The 20,159-nt window shown below is 57.4% G+C and overlaps 1 protein-coding gene across 3 annotated transcripts in view; it reads left to right on the top strand.

The window, feature by feature from the left end:
* The window catches only part of LOC139265241 (gamma-aminobutyric acid receptor subunit gamma-4-like), a 707,225-nt gene that overhangs the window by 669,356 nt on the left and 17,710 nt on the right, over nucleotides 1-20,159 (top strand). The window lies entirely within an intron of this gene.

Genomic DNA, 20,159 nt, shown 5'->3' with positions numbered 1-20,159 from the left:
GGAGGGGCAGTTATGAGCGAGCGCCGCTCTGTCGGAGAGGCCGTACTGATGGAGTGCTGCACTGTCATGGGGCAGTACTGAGGGAGTGCCGCACTGTCGGAGAGGCAGTACTGAGGGAGTGCTGCACTGTCGGAGGGGCAGTTATGAGCGAGCGCCGCTCTGTCGGAGAGGCCGTACTGATGGAGTGCTGCACTGTCATGGGGCAGTACTGAGGGAGTGCCGCACTGTCGGAGAGGCAGTACTGAGGGAGTGCTGCACTGTCGGAGGGGCACTACTGAGGGAGTGCCGCACTGTCGGAGAGGCAGTACTGAGGGAGTGCTGCACTGTCGGAGCGGCAGTACTGAGGAAGTACCCCACTGTCGGAGAGGCAGTACTGAGGGAGCGCCGCACTGTCGGAGGGGCCATATTGAGGGAGCGCCACACTGTCGGAGGGGCAGCACTGAGGGAATGCTGCACTGTCGGAGAGGCAATGCTGAGGGAGTGGCGCACTATCGGAGATGCAGTGCTGAGGGAGCGCCGCACTGTCAGAGGGGCAGTGCTGAGGGAGTGCTGCACTGTCATGGGGCAGTACTGAGGGAATGCTGCACTGTCGGAGCGGCAGTACTGAGGAAGTACCCCACTGTCAGAGAGGCAGTACTGAGGGAGCGCCGCACTGTCAGAGGGGCCATATTGAGGGAGCGCCACACTATCGGAGGGGCAGTACTGAGGGAGCGCTGCACTGTCGGAGGGGCAGTACTGAGGGAGTGCCGCACTGTCGGAGGGGCAGTACTGAGGGAGTGCCACACTTCCGGGTGGGCAGTACTGAGGCAGTGCCGCACTGTCGGAGAGGCAGTACTGAGGGAGTGCTGCACTGTCGGAGGGGCAGTTATGAGGGAGCGCCGCTCTGTCGGAGAGGCCGTACTGAGGGAGTACTGCACTGTCATGGGGCAGTACTGAGGGAGTGCCACACTATCGGAGAGGCAGTACTGAGGGAATGCTGCACTGTCGGAGCGGCAGTACTGAGGAAGTACCCCATTGTCGGAGAGACAGTACTGAGGGAGCGCCGCACTTTCAGAGGGGCCATATTGAGGGAGTGCCACACTGTCAGAGAGGCAGTACTGAGGGAGTGCTGCATTGTCGGAGGGGCAGTACTGAGGGAGTGCTGCACTGTCGGAGAGGCTGCACTGAGGGAATGCTGCACTGTCGGAGAGGCAGTACTGAGGGAGTGCCGAACTGTCGGAGGGGCGGTACTGAGGGAGTGCCGCACTGTCGGAGGGGCAGTACTGAGGGAGTGCCGCACTGTCGGAGGGACAGTACTGAGGGAGCGCTGCATTGTCGGAGGGGCAGTACTGAGAGAGTGCAGCACTGTCGAAGGGGCAGTGCTGAGGGAGTGCGGCACTGTCGGAGGGGCAGTACTGAGGGAACTCTGCACCGTTGGAGGGGCAGTACTGAGGGAGCGCCGCACTGTCGGACGGGCAGTACTGAGGGAGCGGCGCACTGTTGGACGGGCAGTACTGAGGGAGCGTTGCACTGTCGGAGGGGCCATATTGAGGGAGCGCCACACTGTCGGAGGGGCAGTACTGAGGGAGTGCCTCACTGTCGGAGGGGCAGTACTGAGGGAGTGCCACACTGCCAGGTGGGCAGTACTGAGGGAGTGCCGCACTGTCGGAGAGGCAGTACTGAGGGAGTGCTGCACTGTCGGAGGGGCACTACTGAGGGAGTGCAGCACTGTCGGAGCGGCAGTACTGAGGAAGTACCCCACTGTCGAAGAGGCAGTACTGAGGGTGCGCCGCACTGTCGGAGGGGCCATATTGAGGGAGCGCCACACTATCGGAGGGGCAGTACTGAGGGAGCGCCGCACTGTCGAAGGGGCCATATTGAGGGAGCGCCACACTGTCGGAGGGGCAGTACTGAGAGAGTGCTGATTGTCGGAGGGGCAGTACTGAGGGAGTGCTGCACTGCCGGAGAGGCAGTACTGAGGGAATGCTGCACTGTCGGAGAGGCGGTACTGAGGGAGTGCCGCACTGTCGGAGAGGCGGTACTGAGGGAGTGCCGCACTGTCGGAGAGGCCGTACTGAGGGAGTGCTGCACTGTCATGGGGCAGTACTGAGGGAGTGCCGCACTGCCGGAGAGGCAGTACTGAGGGAGTGCTGCACTGTCGGAGGGGCAGTACTGAGGGAGTGCCATACTGCCGGGTGGGCAGTACTGAGGGAGTGCCGCACTGTCGGAGAGGCAGTACTGAGGGAGTGCTGCACTGTCGGAGGGGCAGTTATGAGCGAGCGCCGCTCTGTCGGAGAGGCCGTACTGATGGAGTGCTGCACTGTCGGAGCGGCAGTACTGAGGAAGTACCCCACTATCGGAGAGGCAGTACTGAGGGTGCGCCGCACTGTCGGAGGGGCCATATTGAGGGAGCGCCACACTATCGGAGGGGCAGTACTGAGGGAGCGCCGCACTGTCGAAGGGGCCATATTGAGGGAGCGCCACACTGTCGGAGGGGCAGTACTGAGGGAGTGCCGCACTGTCGGAGGGGCAGTACTGAGGGAGTGCTGCACTGTCGGAGGGGCAGTTATGAGGGAGCGCTGCTCTGTCATAGGGGCAGTACTGAGGGAGTGCCACACTGCCGGGCGGGCATTACTGAGGGAGTGCCGCACTGTTGGAGAGGCAGTACTGAGAGAGTGCTGATTGTCGGAGGGGCAGTACTGAGGGAGTGCTGCACTGCCGGAGAGGCAGCACTGAGGGAATGCTGCACTGTCGGAGAGGCGGTACTGAGGGAGTGCCGCACTGCCGGAGAGGCAGTACTGAGGGAGTGCTGCACTGTCGGAGGGGCAGTACTGAGGGAGTGCCATACTGCCGGGTGGGCAGTACTGAGGGAGTGCCGCACTGTCGGAGAGGCAGTACTGAGGGAGTGCTGCACTGTCGGAGGGGCAGTTATGAGCGAGCGCCGCTCTGTCGGAGAGGCCGTACTGATGGAGTGCTGCACTGTCATGGGGCAGTACTGAGGGAGTGCCGCACTGTCGGAGAGGCAGTACTGAGGGAGTGCTGCACTGTCGGAAGGGCACTACTGAGGGAGTGCCGCACTGTCGGAGAGGCAGTACTGAGGGAGCGCCGCACTGTCGGAGGGGCCATATTGAGGGAGCGCCACACTGTCGGAGGGGCAGCACTGAGGGAATGCTGCACTGTCGGAGAGGCAGTGCTGAGGGAGTGGCGCACTATCGGAGATGCAGTGCTGAGGGAGCGCCGCACTGTCAGAGGGGCAGTGCTGAGGGAGCGTTGCACTGGTGGAGGGGCAATGGTGAGGGAATGCCGCACTGTCGGAGGGCCAGTGCTGAGAGAGTGCAGCACTGTCGAAGGGGCAGTGCTGAGGGAGTGCGGCACTGTCGGAGGGGCAGTACTGAGGGAGCTCTGCACCATTGGAGGGGCAGTACTGAGGGAGCGCCGCACTGTCGGACGGGCAGTACTGAGGGAGCGGCGCACTGTTGGAGGGGCAGTACTGAGGGAGTGCTGCACTGTCGGAGGGGCAGTACTGAGGGAGTGCCTCACTGTCGGAGGGGCAGTACTGAGGGAGTGCCACACTGCCAGGTGGGCAGTACTGAGGGAGTGCCGCACTGTCGGAGAGGCAGTACTGAGGGAGTGCTGCACTGTCGGAGGGGCACTACTGAGGGAGTGCAGCACTGTCGGAGGGGCACTACTGAGGGTGCGCCGCACTGTCGGAGGGGCCATATTGAGGGAGCGCCACACTGTCGGACGGGCAGTACTGAGGGAGTGCCGCACTGTCGGAGGGGCAGTACTGAGGGAGTGCTGCACTGTCGGAGGGGCAGTTATGAGGGAGCGCTGCTCTGTCATAGGGGCAGTACTGAGGGAGTGCCACACTGCCGGGGGGGCATTACTGAGGGAGTGCCGCACTGTTGGAGAGGCAGTACTGAGAGAGTGCTGATTGTCGGAGGGGCAGTACTGAGGGAGTGCTGCACTGCCGGAGAGGCAGCACTGAGGGAATGCTGCACTGTCGGAGAGGCGGTACTGAGGGAGTGCCGCACTGTCGGAGAGGCGGTACTGAGGGAGTGCCGCACTGTCGGAGAGGCCGTACTGAGGGAGTGCTGCACTGTCATGGGGCAGTACTGAGGGAGTGCCGCACTGCCGGAGAGGCAGTACTGAGGGAGTGCTGCACTGTCGGAGGGGCAGTACTGAGGGAGTGCCACACTGCCGGGTGGGCAGTACTGAGGGAGTGCCGCACTGTCGGAGAGGCAGTACTGAGGGAGTGCTGCACTGTCGGAGGGGCAGTTATGAGCGAGCGCCGCTCTGTCGGAGAGGCCGTACTGATGGAGTGCTGCACTGTCATGGGGCAGTACTGAGGGAGTGCCGCACTGTCGGAGAGGCAGTACTGAGGGAGTGCTGCACTGTCGGAGCGGCAGTACTGAGGAAGTACCCCACTGTCGGAGAGGCAGTACTGAGGGAGCGCCGCACTGTCGGACGGGCAGTACTGAGGGAGCGGCGCACTGTTGGAGGGGCAGTACTGAGGGAGCGCTGCACTGTCGGAGGGGCCATATTGAGGGAGCGCCACACTGTCGGAGGGGCAGTACTGAGGGAGTGCCTCACTGTCGGAGGGGCAGTACTGAGGGAGTGCCACACTGCCAGGTGGGCAGTACTGAGGGAGTGCCGCACTGTCGGAGAGGCAGTACTGAGGGAGTGCTGCACTGTCGGAGGGGCACTACTGAGGGAGTGCAGCACTGTCGGAGGGGCAGTACTGAGGGAGCGCCGCACTGTCGAAGGGGCCATATTGAGGGAGCGCCACACTGTCGGAGGGGCAGTACTGAGGGAGTGCTGCACTGTTGGAGAGGCAGTACTGAGAGAGTGCTGATTGTCGGAGGGGCAGTACTGAGGGAGTGCTGCACGGCCGGAGAGGCAGCACTGAGGGAATGCTGCACTGTCGGAGAGGCGGTACTGAGGGAGTGCCGCACTGTCGGAGAGGCGGTACTGAGGGAGTGCCGCACTGTCGGAGAGGCCGTACTGAGGGAGTGCTGCACTGTCATGGGGCAGTACTGAGGGAGTGCCGCACTGCCGGAGAGGCAGTACTGAGGGAGTGCTGCACTGTCGGAGGGGCAGTACTGAGGGAGTGCCACACTGCCGGGTGGGCAGTACTGAGGGAGTGCCGCACTGTCGGAGAGGCAGTACTGAGGGAGTGCTGCACTGTCGGAGGGGCAGTTATGAGCGAGCGCCGCTCTGTCGGAGAGGCCGTACAGATGGAGTGCTGCACTGTCATGGGGCAGTACTGAGGGAGTGCCGCACTGTCGGAGAGGCAGTACTGAGGGAGTGCTGCACTGTCGGAGGGGCACTACTGAGGGAGTGCCGCACTGTCGGAGAGGCAGTACTGAGGAAGTACCCCACTGTCGGAGAGGCAGTACTTAGGGAGCGCCGCACTGTCGGAGGGGCCATATTGAGGGAGCGCCACACTGTCGGAGGGGCAGCACTGAGGGAATGCTGCACTGTCGGAGAGGCAGTGCTGAGGGAGTGGCGCACTATCGGAGATGCAGTGCTGAGGGAGCGCCGCACTGTCAGAGGGGCAGTGCTGAGGAGGGAGCGTTGCACTGGTGGAGGGGCAATGGTGAGGGAATGCCGCACTGTCGGAGGGCCAGTGCTGAGAGAGTGCAGCACTGTCGAAGGGGCAGTGCTGAGGGAGTGCGGCACTGTCGGAGGGGCAGTACTGAGGGAGCTCTGCACCGTTGGAGGGGCAGTACTGAGGGAGCGCCGCACTGTCGGACGGGCATTACTGAGGGAGCGGCGCACTGTTGGAGGGGCAGTACTGAGGGAGCGCTGCACTGTCGGAGGGGCCATATTGAGAGAGCGCCACACTGTCGGAGGGGCAGTACTGAGGGAGTGCCTCACTGTCGGAGGGGCAGTACTGAGGGAGTGCCACACTGCCAGGTGGGCAGTACTGAGGGAGTGCCGCACTGTCGGAGAGGCAGTACTGAGGGAGTGCTGCACTGTCGGAGGGGCAGTACTGAGGGAGTGCCGCACTGTCGAAGAGGCAGTACTGAGGGTGCGCTGCACTGTCGGAGGGGCCATATTGAGGGAGCGCCACACTATCGGAGGGGCAGTACTGAGGAAGCGCCGCACTGTCGGAGGGGCCATATTGAGGGAGCGCCACACTGTCGGAGGGGCAGTACTGAGGCAGTGCCGCACTGTCGGAGGGGCAGTACTGAGGGAGTGCTGCACTGTCGGAGGGGCAGTTATGAGGGAGCGCTGCTCTGTCATAGGGGCAGTACTGAGGGAGTGCCACACTGCCGGGGGGGCATTACTGAGGGAGTGCCGCACTGTTGGAGAGGCAGTACTGAGAGTGTGCTGATTGTCGGAGGGGCAGTACTGAGGGAGTGCTGCACTGCCGGAGAGGCAGCACTGAGGGAATGCTGCACTGTCGGAGAGGCGGTACTGAGGGAGTGCCGCACTGTCGGAGAGGCGGTACTGAGGGAGTGCCGCACTGTCGGAGAGGCCGTACTGAGGGAGTGCTGCACTGTCATGGGGCAGTACTGAGGGAGTGCCGCACTGCCGGAGAGGCAGTACTGAGGGAGTGCTGCACTGTCGGAAAGGCAGTACTGAGGGAGTGCCGCACTGTCGGAGAGGCAGTACTGAGGGAGTGCTGCACTGTCGGAGCGGCAGTACTGAGGAAGTACCCCACTGTCTGAGAGGCAGTACTGAGGGAGCGCCGCACTGTCGGAGGGGCCATATTGAGGGAGCGCCACACTGTCGGAGGGGCAGCACTGAGGGAATGCTGCACTGTCGGAGAGGCAGTGCTGAGGGAGTGGCGCACTATCGGAGATGCAGTGCTGAGGGAGCGCCGCACTGTCAGAGGGGCAGTGCTGAGGGAGCGTTGCACTGGTGGAGGGGCAATGGTGAAGGAATGCCGCACTGTCGGAGGGCCAGTGCTGAGAGAGTGCAGCACTGTCGAAGGGGCAGTGCTGAGGGAGTGCGGCACTGTCGGAGGGGCAGTACTGAGGGAGCTCTGCACCGTTGGAGGGGCAGTACTGAGGGAGCGCCGCACTGTCGGACGGGCAGTACTGAGGGAGCGGCGCACTGTTGGAGGGGCAGTACTGAGGGAGCGCTGCACTGTCGGAGGGGCCATATTGAGGGAGCGCCACACTGTCGGAGGGGCAGTACTGAGGGAGTGCCTCACTGTCGGAGGGGCAGTACTGAGGGAGTGCCACACTGCCAGGTGGGCAGTACTGAGGGAGTGCCGCACTGTCGGAGAGGCAGTACTGAGGGAGTGCTGCACTGTCGGAGGGGCACTACTGAGGGAGTGCAGCACTGTCGGAGTGGCAGTACTGAGGAAGTACCCCACTGTCTAAGAGGCAGTACTGAGGGTGCGCCGCACTGTCGGAGGGGCCATATTGAGGGAGCGCCACACTATCGGAGGGGCAGTACTGAGGGAGCGCCGCACTGTCGGATGGGCCATATTGAGGGAGCGCCACACTGTCGGGGGGGCAGTACTGAGGGAGTGCCGCACTGTCGGAGGGGCAGTACTGAGGGAGTGCTGCACTGTCGGAGGGGCAGTTATGAGGGAGCGCTGCTCTGTCATAGGGGCAGTACTGAGGGAGTGCCACACTGCCGGGGGGGCATTACTGAGGGAGTGCCGCACTGTTGGAGAGGCAGTACTGAGAGAGTGCTGATTGTCGGAGGGGCAGTACTGAGGGAGTGCTGCACTGCCGGAGAGGCAGTACTGAGGGAGTGCCGCACTGTCGGAGAGGCAGTACTGAGGGAGTGCTGCATTGTCATAGGGGCAGTACTGAGGGAGTGCTGCACTGTCGGAGGCGCACTACTGAGGGAGCGCCGCACTGTCGGAGGGCCAGTGCTGAGAGAGTGCGGCACTGTCGGAGGGGCAGTACTGAGGGAGCGGCGCACTGTTGGAGGGGCAGTACTGAGGGAGCGCTGCACTGTCGGAGGGGCCATATTGAGGGAGCACCACACTGTCGGAGGGGCTGTACTGAGGGAGTGCCGCACTGTCAGAGGGGCAGTACTGAGGGAGCGCTGCACTGTCGGAGGGGCCATATTGAGAGAGCGCCACACTGTCGGAGGGGCAGTACTGAGGGAGTGCCTCACTGTCGGAGGGGCAGTACTGAGGGAGTGCCACACTGCCAGGTGGGCAGTACTGAGGGAGTGCCGCACTGTCGGAGAGGCAGTACTGAGGGAGTGCTGCACTGTCGGAGGGGCCATATTGAGGGAGCACCACACTGTCGGAGGGGCTGTACTGAGGGAGTGCCGCACTGTCGGAGGGGCACTACTGAGGGAGTGCAGCACTGTCGGAGCGGCAGTACTGAGGAAGTACCCCACTGTCGGAGGGGCAGTACTGAGGGAGCGCTGCACTGTCGGAGGGGCCATATTGAGGGAGCACCACACTGTCGGAGGGGCTGTACTGAGGGAGTGCCGCACTGTCAGAGGGGCAGTACTGAGGGAGTGCTGCACTGTCGGAGAGGCAGTACTGAGGGAGTGCTGCACTATCGGAGGGGCACTACTGAGGGAGTGCTGTACTGTCGGAGAGGCAGTACTGAGGGAGTGCTGCATTGTCGGAGAGGCAGTACTGAGGGAGTGCTGCACTGTCGGATGGGCAGTACTGAGGGAGCGCCGCATGAACGGAGGGGCCATATTGAGGGAGCGCCACACTGTCGGAGGGGCAGTACTGAGGGAGTGCCGCACTGTCGGAGGGGCAGTACTGAAGGAGTGCTGCACTGTCGGAGGGGCAGTTATGAGGGAGCGCTGCTCTGTCATAGGGGCGGTACTGAGGGAGTGCCGAACTGTCGGAGAGGCAGTACTGAGGGAGTGCTGCATTGTCGGAGGGGCAGTACTGAGGGAGTGCTGCACTGTCGGAGGGGCACTACTGAGAGAGTGCTGTACTGTCGGAGGGGCAGTACTGAGGGAGTGCCACACTGTCGGAGGGACAGTGCTGAGGGAGTGCAGCACTGTCGGAGGGGCAATACTGAGGGAATGCTGCACTGTCGGAGCGGCAATACTGAGGAAGTACCCCACTGTTAGAGAGGCAGTACTGAGGGAGCGCCGCACTGTCGGAGGGGCCATATTGAGGGAGCGCCACACTGTCGGAGGGGCAGTACTGATGGAGTGCCACACTGTCGGAGGGGCAGTACTGAGGGAGTGCTGCACTGTCGGAGTGTCAGTTATGAGGGAGCACTGCTCTGTCATAGGGGCAGTACTGAGGGAATGCCACACTGCCGGGGGGACAGTTATGAGGGAGCGCCGCACTGTCGGAGAGGCAGTACTGAGGGAGTGCTGCACTGTCGGAGGGGCAGTACTGAGGGAGTGCCGCACTGTCGGAGGGGCGGTACTGAGGGAGTGCCGCACTGTCGGAGAGGCAGTACTGAGGGAGTGCTGCTCTGTCGGAGAGGTAGTACTGAGGGAGTGCCGCACTGTCGGAGGGGCAGTACTGAGGGAGTGCTGCATTGTCGGAGGGGCAGTACTGAGGGAGTGCTGCACTGTCGGAGGGGCACTACTGAGGGAGTGCTGTACTGTCGGAGGGGCAGTACTGAGGGAGTGCCACACTGTCAGATGGACAGTGCTGAGGGAGTGCAGCCCTGTCGGAGGGGCAATACTGAGGGAATGCTGCACTGTCGGAGCGGCAATACTGAGGAAGTACCCCACTGTTAGAGAGGCAGTAGTGAGGGAGCGCCGCACTGTCGGAGGGGCCATATTGAGGGAGCGCCACACTGTCGGAGGGGCAGTACTGAGGGAGTGCCACACTGTCGGAGGGGCAGTACTGAGGGAGTGCTGCACTGTCGGAGTGTCAGTTATGAGGGAGCACTGCTCTGTCATAGGGGCAGTACTGAGGGAATGCCACACTGCCGGGGGGACAGTTATGAGGGAGCGCCGCACTGTCGGAGAGGCAGTACTGAGGGAGTGCTGCACTGTCGGAGGGGCACTACTGAGGTAGTGCTGTACTGTCGGAGGGGCAGTACCGAGGGAGTGCCGCACTGTCGGAGGGGCGGTACTGAGGGAGCGCCGCACTGTCAGAGGGGCCATATTGAGGGAGCGCCACACTGTCGGTGGGGCAGTACTGAGGGATTGCCGCACTGTCGAAGGGGCAGTACTGAGGAAGTACCCCACTGTCGGAGGGGCTGTACTGAGGGAGTGCCGCACTGTCAGAGGGGCAGTACTGAGGGAGTGCTGCACTGTCGGAGGGGCAGTTATGAGGGAGCGCCGCTCTGTCGGAGAGGCCGTACTGAGGAAGTACCCCACTGTCAGAGAGTCAGTACTGAGGGAGTGCCGCACTGTCGGAGGGGCCATATTGAGGGAGCGCCACACTGTCGGAGGGGCAGTACTGAGGGAGTGCCGCACTGTCGGAGAGGCGGTACTGAGGGAGTGCCGCACTGTCGGAGAGGCAGTACTGAGGGAGTGCTGCATTGTCATGGGGCAGTACTGAGGGAGCGCCGCACTGTCGGAGGGCCAGTGCTGAGAGAGTGCTGCTCTGTCGGAGAGGTAGTACTGAGGGAGTGCCGCACTGTCGGAGGGGCAGTACTGAGGGAGTGCTGCATTGTCGGAGGGGCAGTACTGAGGGAGTGCTGCACTGTCGGAGGGGCACTACTGAGGGAGTGCTGTACTGTCGGAGGGGCAGTACTGAGGGAGTGCCACACTGTCGGAGGCACAGTGCTGAGGGAGTGCAGCACTGTCGGAGGGGCAATACTGAGGGAATGCTGCACTGTCGGAGCGGCAATACTGAGGAAGTACCCCACTGTTAGAGAGGCAGTACTGAGGGAGCGCCGCACTGTCGGAGGGGCCATATTGAGGGAGCGCCACACTGTCGGAGGGGCAGTACTGAGGGAGTGCCACACTGTCGGAGGGGCAGTACTGAGGGAGTGCTGCACTGTCGGAGTGTCAGTTATGAGGGAGCACTGCTCTGTCATAGGGGCAGTACTGAGGGAATGCCACACTGCCGGGGGGACAGTTATGAGGGAGCGCCGCACTGTCGGAGAGGCAGTACTGAGGGAGTGCTGCTCTGTCGGAGAGGTAGTACTGAGGGAGTGCCGCACTGTCGGAGGGGCGGTACTGAGGGAGTGCCGCACTATCGGAGGGGCAGTACTGAGGGAGCGCCGCACTGTCGGAGGGGCCATATTGAGGGAGCGCCACACTGTCGGTGGGGCAGTACTGAGGGAGTGCCGCACTGTCGAAGGGGCAGTACTGAGGAAGTACCCCACTGTCGGAGAGGCAGTACTGAGGGAACACCGCACTGTCGGAGGGGCCATATTGAGGGAGCACCACACTGTCGGAGGGGCTGTACTGAGGGAGTGCCGCACTGTCAGAGGGGCAGTACTGAGGGAGTGCTGCACTGTCGGAGGGGCAGTTATGAGGTAGCGCCGCTCTGTCGGAGAGGCCGTACTGAGGGAGTGCTGCACTGTCATGGGGCAGTACTGAGGGAGTGCCACACTATCGGAGAGGCAGTACTGAGGGAGTGCTGCACTGTTGGAGGGGCACTCCTGAGGGAGTGCAGCACTGTCGGAGGGGCAGTACGGAGGGAATGCTGCACTGTTGGAGCGGCAGGACTGAGGAAGTATCCCACTGTCAGAGAGTCAGTACTGAGGGAGTGCCGCACTGTCGAAGGGGCCATATTGAGGGAGCGCCACACTGTCGGAGGGGCAGTACTGAGGGAGTGCCGCACTGTCGGAGGGGCAGTACTGAAGGAGTGCTGCACTGTCGGAGGGGCAGTTATGAGGTAGCGCCGCTCTGTCGGAGAGGCCGTACTGAGGGAGTGCTGCACTGTCATGGGGCAGTACTGAGGGAGTGCCACACTATCGGAGAGGCAGTACTGAGGGAGTGCTGCACTGTTGGAGGGGCACTCCTGAGGGAGTGCAGCACTGTCGGAGGGGCAGTACGGAGGGAATGCTGCACTGTTGGAGCGGCAGGACTGAGGAAGTATCCCACTGTCAGAGAGGCAGTACTGAGGGAGTGCTGCATTGTCGGAGGGGCAGTACTGAGGGAGCGCCACACTGTCGGTGGGGAGTACTGAGGGAGTGCCGCACTGTCGGAGGGGCAGTACTGAGGGAGTGCTGCACTGTCCGAGGGGCAGTTATGAGGGAGCGCTGCTCTGTCATCGGGGCAGTACTGAGGGAGTGCCACACTGCCGGGGGGGCAGTACTGAGGGAGTGCCGCACTGTCGGACGGGCAGTGCTGAGGGAGCGCCGCACTGTCGGACGGGCAGTACTGAGGGAGCGCCACACTGCCGGGTGGGGCAGTACCGAGGGAGTGCTGCACTGTCGGAGGTACTGTCTTTCGGATGAGACGTTAAACCGAAGTCCCGTCTGCCCTCTCAGGTGGACGTAAAAGATTCCTATTTTGAAGAAGAGCAGGGGAGTTATCCCCGGTGTCCTGGGGCCAATATTTATCCCTCAACCAACATCACTAAAAGAGATTATCTAGTCATTATCACATTGTTGTTTGTGGGAGATGCTCTCACTTTACAACAGTGACTACACTGCAAAAGTACTTCATTGGCTGTGAAGTGCTTTAGGACGTCCTGCGGTCATGAAAGGCGCTAGATAAATATAAGATTTTTCTTTCTTTCTAAGAACAACTTGGGGCACTTTGCTCAGAGTTGCCCAGGTCCTCTGAGGCCATGAAAGTAAGGGTTGGAGATTGTGTCAGTCCAGCAAAACTCCAGGCTGAGGTCATGAACTAGACTCAGGTTCAGTTGCAGATGGGTTAGCAAAGTGTGGTGCCTTCTGTTATTTATCTTCAACGAGAGATCGTGATGTGAAAATTCTGCATTAACTGGTGTAAGATGCTGGATTGCCCTTGCTTCTACCATCTGATATCTCTGGCAAGCCGATCCCATGATTTATCGCTTCTGGCACAATCATAAGAGTATTTCTTCTGCAGCTTTCCAAAGGCCAGGAGATGCGGTGAGAGTCTGTGACCGGGATGGAAATACAGATTAAACCCTGGGCTCACTACATTATCAGAGATTCCACAGGCGACATCACCTTCCAGCTCGTAGGCAATGATGCCAATTTACAGGACTGAGCTCAGCGCAGGGCATGAAGTAAATATTTTAAATATCATTTTGTCACAGCTCCACACACGATGACTCACCCTGTGGTGCAGCAAGGATATTAGTCAGATACACCATCCCAGTCACTCGACCCTATCACACACTCAGCTGGTCTTCACTGCCGTTTATACCTGCAACTCACAACAGTTCAGGATAGGTTTGATTCCAATTTATATATCTTATGTTTTTCAAATTCATGTCACTTTACTTCAATTTTTCCAAAAGTGTACAATGTGCAGAAATAAACTGAGAATTCGGCTAATATCAAGTGGGGACAGACTGTCAGATCTCACTCCGTGACATTCTGTTTGGTTAAAATCTCAATCAGCAACAAGTCTTTTGACTTTGCTATTTTGTAAATTGGCACTTAGAGTTTTTGCTTTGCCTTTAATGAAGTCCCATTGCTGGCCTGGATTAAATGGTGTTAAAGTTCCAGGCTGTTCACTGATGGTTGCACAGTGGGCTGATAAGTGGCAAGTAACATTCGCGCCACACAAGGGCCAGGCAATGACTATCTCCAACAAGCGAGAGTCTAACCACTGCCCCTTGACATTCAACGACATTACCATCGCCAAATCCCCTACCATCAACAACTATTTTGTTGTATCTGTAAAACACTCAATCATTAAATCAAGTGCCCCCTGATTAAAGGAGGGGGGACACTAAAACCGACAAACTTAAACAAATTAAACTTTAAACATTACGTGGTTCAAATTCAAATTTGGACACCGCGTGCTCCATCTCTAGGGACGGATGTAACCGCGGAAGAGAGGCAGGCAGTCAGGCTGAACGACCCCCTCGACCGACCGCTGCCTGGACCGGTTAATGGCCACCTTGGCCATGCCCAGGAGCAGTCCTACGAGGAAGCCTTCCAACCTGCCCCCACCATTTATATCCATTGACCAGAAACTTAACTGGACCAGCTACATAAATACTGTGGCTACAAGAGTGGGTCAGAGGCTGGGTATTCTGTGGCGAGTGTCTCATCTCCTGACTCCGCATAGCCTTTCCACATCTACAAGACGCAAGTCAGGAATGTGATAGAACACTCTCCACTTGCCTGGATGGGTGCAGCTTTAACAACATTCAAGAAGCTCGACACCATCCAGGACAAAGCAGCCGCTTGATCGGCCCCCCATCCACCACCTTCAACATTCACTCCCTCCACCACCGGCGCACCGTGGCTGCAGTGTGTACCATCTACAAGATGCACTGCAGCAACTCACCAAGGCTTCTTCAGCAGCACCTCCCAAACCCACGACCTCTACCACCTAGAAGGACAAGGCAGCAGCTGAATGAGAATACCACCACCTCCTATGCTTTCCAGGTCACACAGCTGACTTGGAAATATATCGGCCGTTCCTTCATCATCACTGGGTCCAAATCCTGGAATTCTCTACCTAACAGCAGCACTATGGGAGCACCTTCACCACACGGACTGCAGCAGTTCAAGAAGAAATCCCATCACCACCTTCTCAAGGGCAATTAGGGATGGGCAATAAGTAAATAAGCCACGGCCATATCCTGAGAATGAATAAACAAAATGTATGCATCAAACCATCCCTTCAATGCTCCCTGCTTCAATCACGCCATGTGGCAGTGAGTTCCACAGTCTCACCACTGCCTGGGTAGAGAGGGAAATGAAGCTGTTGTTTCTGAGACTAGAGGCCAGTTCTGCCTCTGCTGCTTGGCACGCTGGTGTATAATAGTGTCAAACCTGCAGATCAGGTCACTGTCCAATTCAATCTCAAGTGTATACACTGACCTTCCAGTTCATTTATGTTGCAAAAATAGTTGATAGTTACACAGAACCTCAGAGAAGCTGGAGTTATTTTAAGGAGTGAATATTTGTAGATTAAATGGAATGTAAGGTTGGGTTTTAGGAATGTGCTCTGACATATGGAGCCTCATGTACTGAGACTCTGCCCACAGTATCGCTGAGACCCCGCCCACAATGTCACCAAGACTCCGCCCACAGTGCCACCGAGACTCCTCCCACAGTGACCCTGAGACTCCGCCCACAGTGATCCTGAGGCCCCACCCCCAGTGTCCATGAGACCCCGCCCCCAGTGTCCACGAGACTCCGCCCACAATGTCAATGAGGCTCCGCCCACAGACCCTCAGTCTCCGCCCACAGTGCCGCCGAGACTCCTCCCACAGTGACCCTGAGACTCCGCCCACAGTGATCCTGAGGCCCCGCCCCCAGTGTCCATGAGACCCCGCCCACAGTGTCCACGAGACTCCGCCCACAATGTCAATGAGGCTCCGCCCACAGACCCTCAGTCTCCGCCCACAGTGTCGCCGAGACTCCGCCCACCACGTCCCAGCGCGCTATATCAATGCAAGTCATTCTTTTTTTCTCTTTTAGACACACGTCCCCTCGATGTTTTCAGCAGATTCAATTCCCCGTTGGCTTCAGTCGCACTGACCTAGTGCGCTGTGCCCGGGAATTCGCTGCACTGAGGGCAGCTTAGACCAACATAAACCAGGGCAGCAGCTCCCCGTGTCACTGAGGCAGGGGGGATTGATTTGGACAGATTTGCAGATTTGGACAGACCCCATACTCTGCTGGCAGTGAAATGGGACTTGGCTGCAGGAAGACTAGGAAACTGAGAGCTGAAAAGCAAAAGAAACGACCTAACGCTACACATGTCCAACCATTGCACAGCAGCAAGGCCAATAGAATGTCCGAAAAAGAGCTGACATTGACATAGTGCCTTTCATCACCTCAGGATGGCCCAAAGTGCTTTATAAAATACATTTGAAGTGTAGTCACTTTGGAAATGTAGGAAACGTGACAGCTAATTTGCACACAGCAAGCTCCCACAAACAACAATGTGACAATGACCGGTTCATCTGTTGGTTGAAGAACAAGTATTGGCCAGGAGAGAGTGCTGCCCACTGAGCCACAGCTGACACCTAGCTAAGGCCAGCTTACTAACGGCACTATATCTGTATGAGTAATGGTGACCATGAAACTATCAGATTGTGTTTAAAAACCCACCTGTTTCACCTAATGTCCTTCAGCAAAGGAAATCATACCCGGTCTGGCCTCTATGTGACTCCAGACCCAGAGCAATGTGGTTGACTCTTAACTTCCCTCTGAGATGGCCCAGCAAGCCATGGAGTTGTATCAAATTTCTAGCAAAAAGAATCAGAATAAAAGCAGACGGACCACCCAGCATTGACCTCGGCACTGGATTCAGACACGGCAACGGCACACCCAGCCCTGTCAGCCCTGAAAAGTCTTCCTCACCAACATCTGGGGACTTGTGCCACAATTGGGAGAGCTGTCCCACAGACTAGTCAAGCAATAGCCTGACATCGTCATACTCACAGAATCATACCTTTCAGACAATGTCCCAGACTCCCCCATCACCATCCCTGGGTATGTCCTGTCCCACCGGGAGGGAGTGGTCCTTCGAGTGCTCAGCATTGACGTCGGACCCCATGAAGTCTCATGGCTTCAGGTCAAGCATGAGCAAGGAAACCTCCTGCTGATTACCACCGACCGCCCTCCCTCAGCTGATCAATCAATACTCCTCCATGTTGAACACCACTTGGAAGAAGCACTGAGGGTAGCAAGGGCACAGAATGTACTCTGGGTGGGGGACTTCAATGTCCATCACCAAGAATGGCTCGGTAGCACCACTACTGTCCGAGCTGGCCGAGTTCTGAGGGACATAGCTGCCAGACTAGTCCTGCATCAGGTGGTGAAAGAACCAACATGAGGGAAAAATCTACTTGCCCTCATCCTCACCAATCTACCTGTCTCAGGTGCATCTGTCCATGACAGCATTGGTAGCAGTGATCATCACAATCATGGTGGAGATGAAGTCCCGTCTTTACACTGAGGACCCCCTCCATCGTGTTGTGTGGCACTACTACTGTGCTAAATGGGATAGACCAGATCTAGCAGCTCAAAACTGGGCATCCATGAGGCACTATGGGCCATCAGCAGCAGCAGAATTATATTCCACCACAATCTGTAACCTTATGACCCGGCATATCTCTCACTCTACCATTACCATCAAGCCAGGGGACCAACCCTGGTTCCATGAGGACTGTAGAGGGGTATGCCAGGAGCAGCACTAGGTGTACCTAAAAATGACGTACCAACCTGGGGAAGCTGCAACACAGGACTACATGCATGCTAAACAGCGGAAGCAACATGGTATAGGCAGGGCTAAGCGATTCCACAATCAACGGATCAGATCAAAGCTCTGCAGTCCTGCCACATCCAGTCGTGAATGGTGGTGGGCCATTAAACAGCTAACAGGACGCGGAGGCTCCATGAATATCCCCATCCTCAATGATGGCAGAGCCCAGCACATGAGTGCGAAAGACAAGGTTGAAGTGTTTCCAACCATCTTCAGCCTGAAGTGCTGAGTGGATGATCCATATCGGCCTCCTCCTGAGGTCCCCACCATCACAAAAGCCAGTCTTCACCCAATTCGATTCACTCCACGTGATATCAAGAAACGGCTGAGTGCACTGGATACAGCAAAGACTCTAGGCCCCGACAACACAGTCATTGTGGAGACCAAGTCCCATCTTCAGACTGTAGAGCTGAAGACTTGTGCTCCAGAACTAGCCGTGCCTCTAGCCGAGCTGTTCCAGTACAGCTACAATACTGGCATCTACTCAACAATGTGGAAAACTGCCCAGGTATGTCCTGTCCACAAAAAGCAGGACAAATCCAATCCGGCCAATTACCGCCCCATCAGTCTACTCTCAATCATCAGCAAAGTGATGGAAGGTGTCGCCAACAGTGCTATCAAGCGGAATTTACTCACCAATAACCTGCTCACCGATGCTCGGGTTGGGTTCCGCCAGGACCACTCGGCCCCAGACCTCATTACAGCCTTGGTCCAAACATGGACAACAGAGCTGAATTCCAGAGGTGAGGTGAGAGTGACTGCTCTCGACATCAAGACAGCATTTGACTGAGTGCGGCACCAAGGAGTCCGAGTAAAACTGAAGTCAATGGGAATCGGGGAAAACTCTCCACTAACTGGAGTCATACCTAGCACAAAGGAAGATGGTTGTGGTGGTTGGAGGTCAATCATCGCAGCCCCAGGACATCGCTGCAGGAGTTCCTCAGAGCAGTGTCCTCGGCCCAACCATCTTCAGCTGTTTCATCAATGACCTTCCCTCCATCATAAGGTCAGAAGTGGGGATGTTCGCTGATGACTACACAGTGTTCAGTGCCATTCGCAACTCGTCAGATAATGGAGCAGTCCATGCCCACATGCAGCAAGACCTGGACAACATTCAGGCTTAGGTTCAAAAGTGTTAAGTAACATTTGCGCCAAGTACCAGGCAATGACTACATCCAACAAGCGAAAATCTAACCACCGCCCCTTGACATTCAACAGCATTACCATCGCCGAATCCCCCACCATCAACATCCTGGGGGTCACCATTGACCAGAAACTTAACTGGATCAGCCACATAAATACTGTGGCTACAAGAGCAGGCCAGAGGCTGGGTATTCTGCGGTGTGTGTCTCACCTCCTCACTCTCCAAAGCCTTTCCACCATTTACAAGGCACAAGTCAGGAGTCTGATGGAACACTCTCCACTTGCCTGGATGGGTGCAGCTCCAACAACACTCAAGAAGCTCGACACCATCCAGAACAAAGCAGCCGCTTGATTGGCCCCCCATCCACCACCTTCAACATTCACTCCCTCCATCACTGGTGCACCGTGGCTGCAGTGTGTACCATCTACAAGATGCACTGCAGCAACTGGCCAAGGCTTCTTCGACAGCACCTCGACCTCTATAACCTAGAAGTTTAAGGGCAGAGGCGCCTGGGAATACCACCACCTGCAAGTTCCCCTCCAAGTCACATACCATCCTGACTTAGAAATATGTCGCCGATCCTTCATCGTCGCTGGGTCAAAATCCTGGAACTCCCTCTGTACTGGTTCTGTCATAGCGTAGTGTACGGCGAGCAATAACTCTGATTCTCCAGCTAGCTTCAACACTACACCAAGAAATATGTATAAAGTTCAGAGCTTCAGAATCCAATTCCTTCAATAAATGTAGTGTAAAACTGTTGGCAAATAATAAAGGCAGATCTAGAATTCTTGTAATACAACAGGAACAATCGAATAAAAATGGCAATGAAGAGAAGTTACTTATCTCTTACTGTACATGAAAGATAAAATACAATACTTCCAGAATGATTGGATAAGGAGAAGTTACTTACATAACTGTACTTCTCGGAAGGTTCACAAATACAGAAGATCCGTTTCTGATTAACAAAAGTTAAAGATAGTTCTAGCTAAAATGGATGCTGCTCCCGGCTTGCTGGCTTTGTTTCTCTTTCTCTTTCTGCCTGCCTGTGTTCAATTGTAAGATGCCACCTGGTGGCTGGAAAACAGCAAGACAGCCTACGGTGGCTCCAATCTGTCAAGAAGCACGCAGTCCAATTGGTGCTGCATTACAGTTCGCTTAGTTTGTCGGCCCATGTGCCACTCTTTATTGAGGCCACTCAAACTCATTTCCCACAGGACTCTTACAGGCAGTTAACAGATTTACATCTGGACTTGATGCTCGTGTCTCACCCACTGCACCACCCAGTACCCCATTCTCGGGTTGTGAGCATCACTGGCAGTGTATTGCCCATCCCTAGTCACCCTGACTGTGTGGCTCGCTCGGGCACTTCAGATTGCTATGCAGAGTCAACCACGTCAGTGTGGGTCTGGAGTCACATTTAGGCCAACCAATAAGGACAGCAGCTTTCCTTCCTGAAAGGGCATTCGTGAATCAGTTGGGTTTTTACGTCAATCAGACAGCTTCACGGTCACCTTTAATGATATATCTTTTTTAAACTGAATTCAAGTTCACAATCTGCGGTAATGGGATTTGAACTTATGTTTTCAGGATTATGAGTCCAGGATTACTAATCCAGTAATGTAGCCACTACAGAACCGGACCCTGCTGTGGGTTTATATGAGAAGCTCACGGGTGAAATCTCAGAGGTGAAGATTGAAAGTAATGGTGGTGTTTCCCAATGACATGGCTTCTAGACAGAGGAAAGTCAGTCTGGGGAGAACGAGGGCAAGACATTTGGCCACTTTGCATTAGGGATCACTGGAACGCACTGACCAGTGAGATTGGGGCTGATTTTTAG

The sequence above is a fragment of the Pristiophorus japonicus genome, chromosome 6 (genome assembly GCF_044704955.1).
Source record: "Pristiophorus japonicus isolate sPriJap1 chromosome 6, sPriJap1.hap1, whole genome shotgun sequence".
In the NCBI taxonomy this organism is placed as follows: Eukaryota; Metazoa; Chordata; class Chondrichthyes; family Pristiophoridae; genus Pristiophorus; species Pristiophorus japonicus.
The sequence above is the reverse complement of the archived record's forward strand: the minus strand, read 5'-3'. Positions and strand labels throughout refer to the sequence as shown.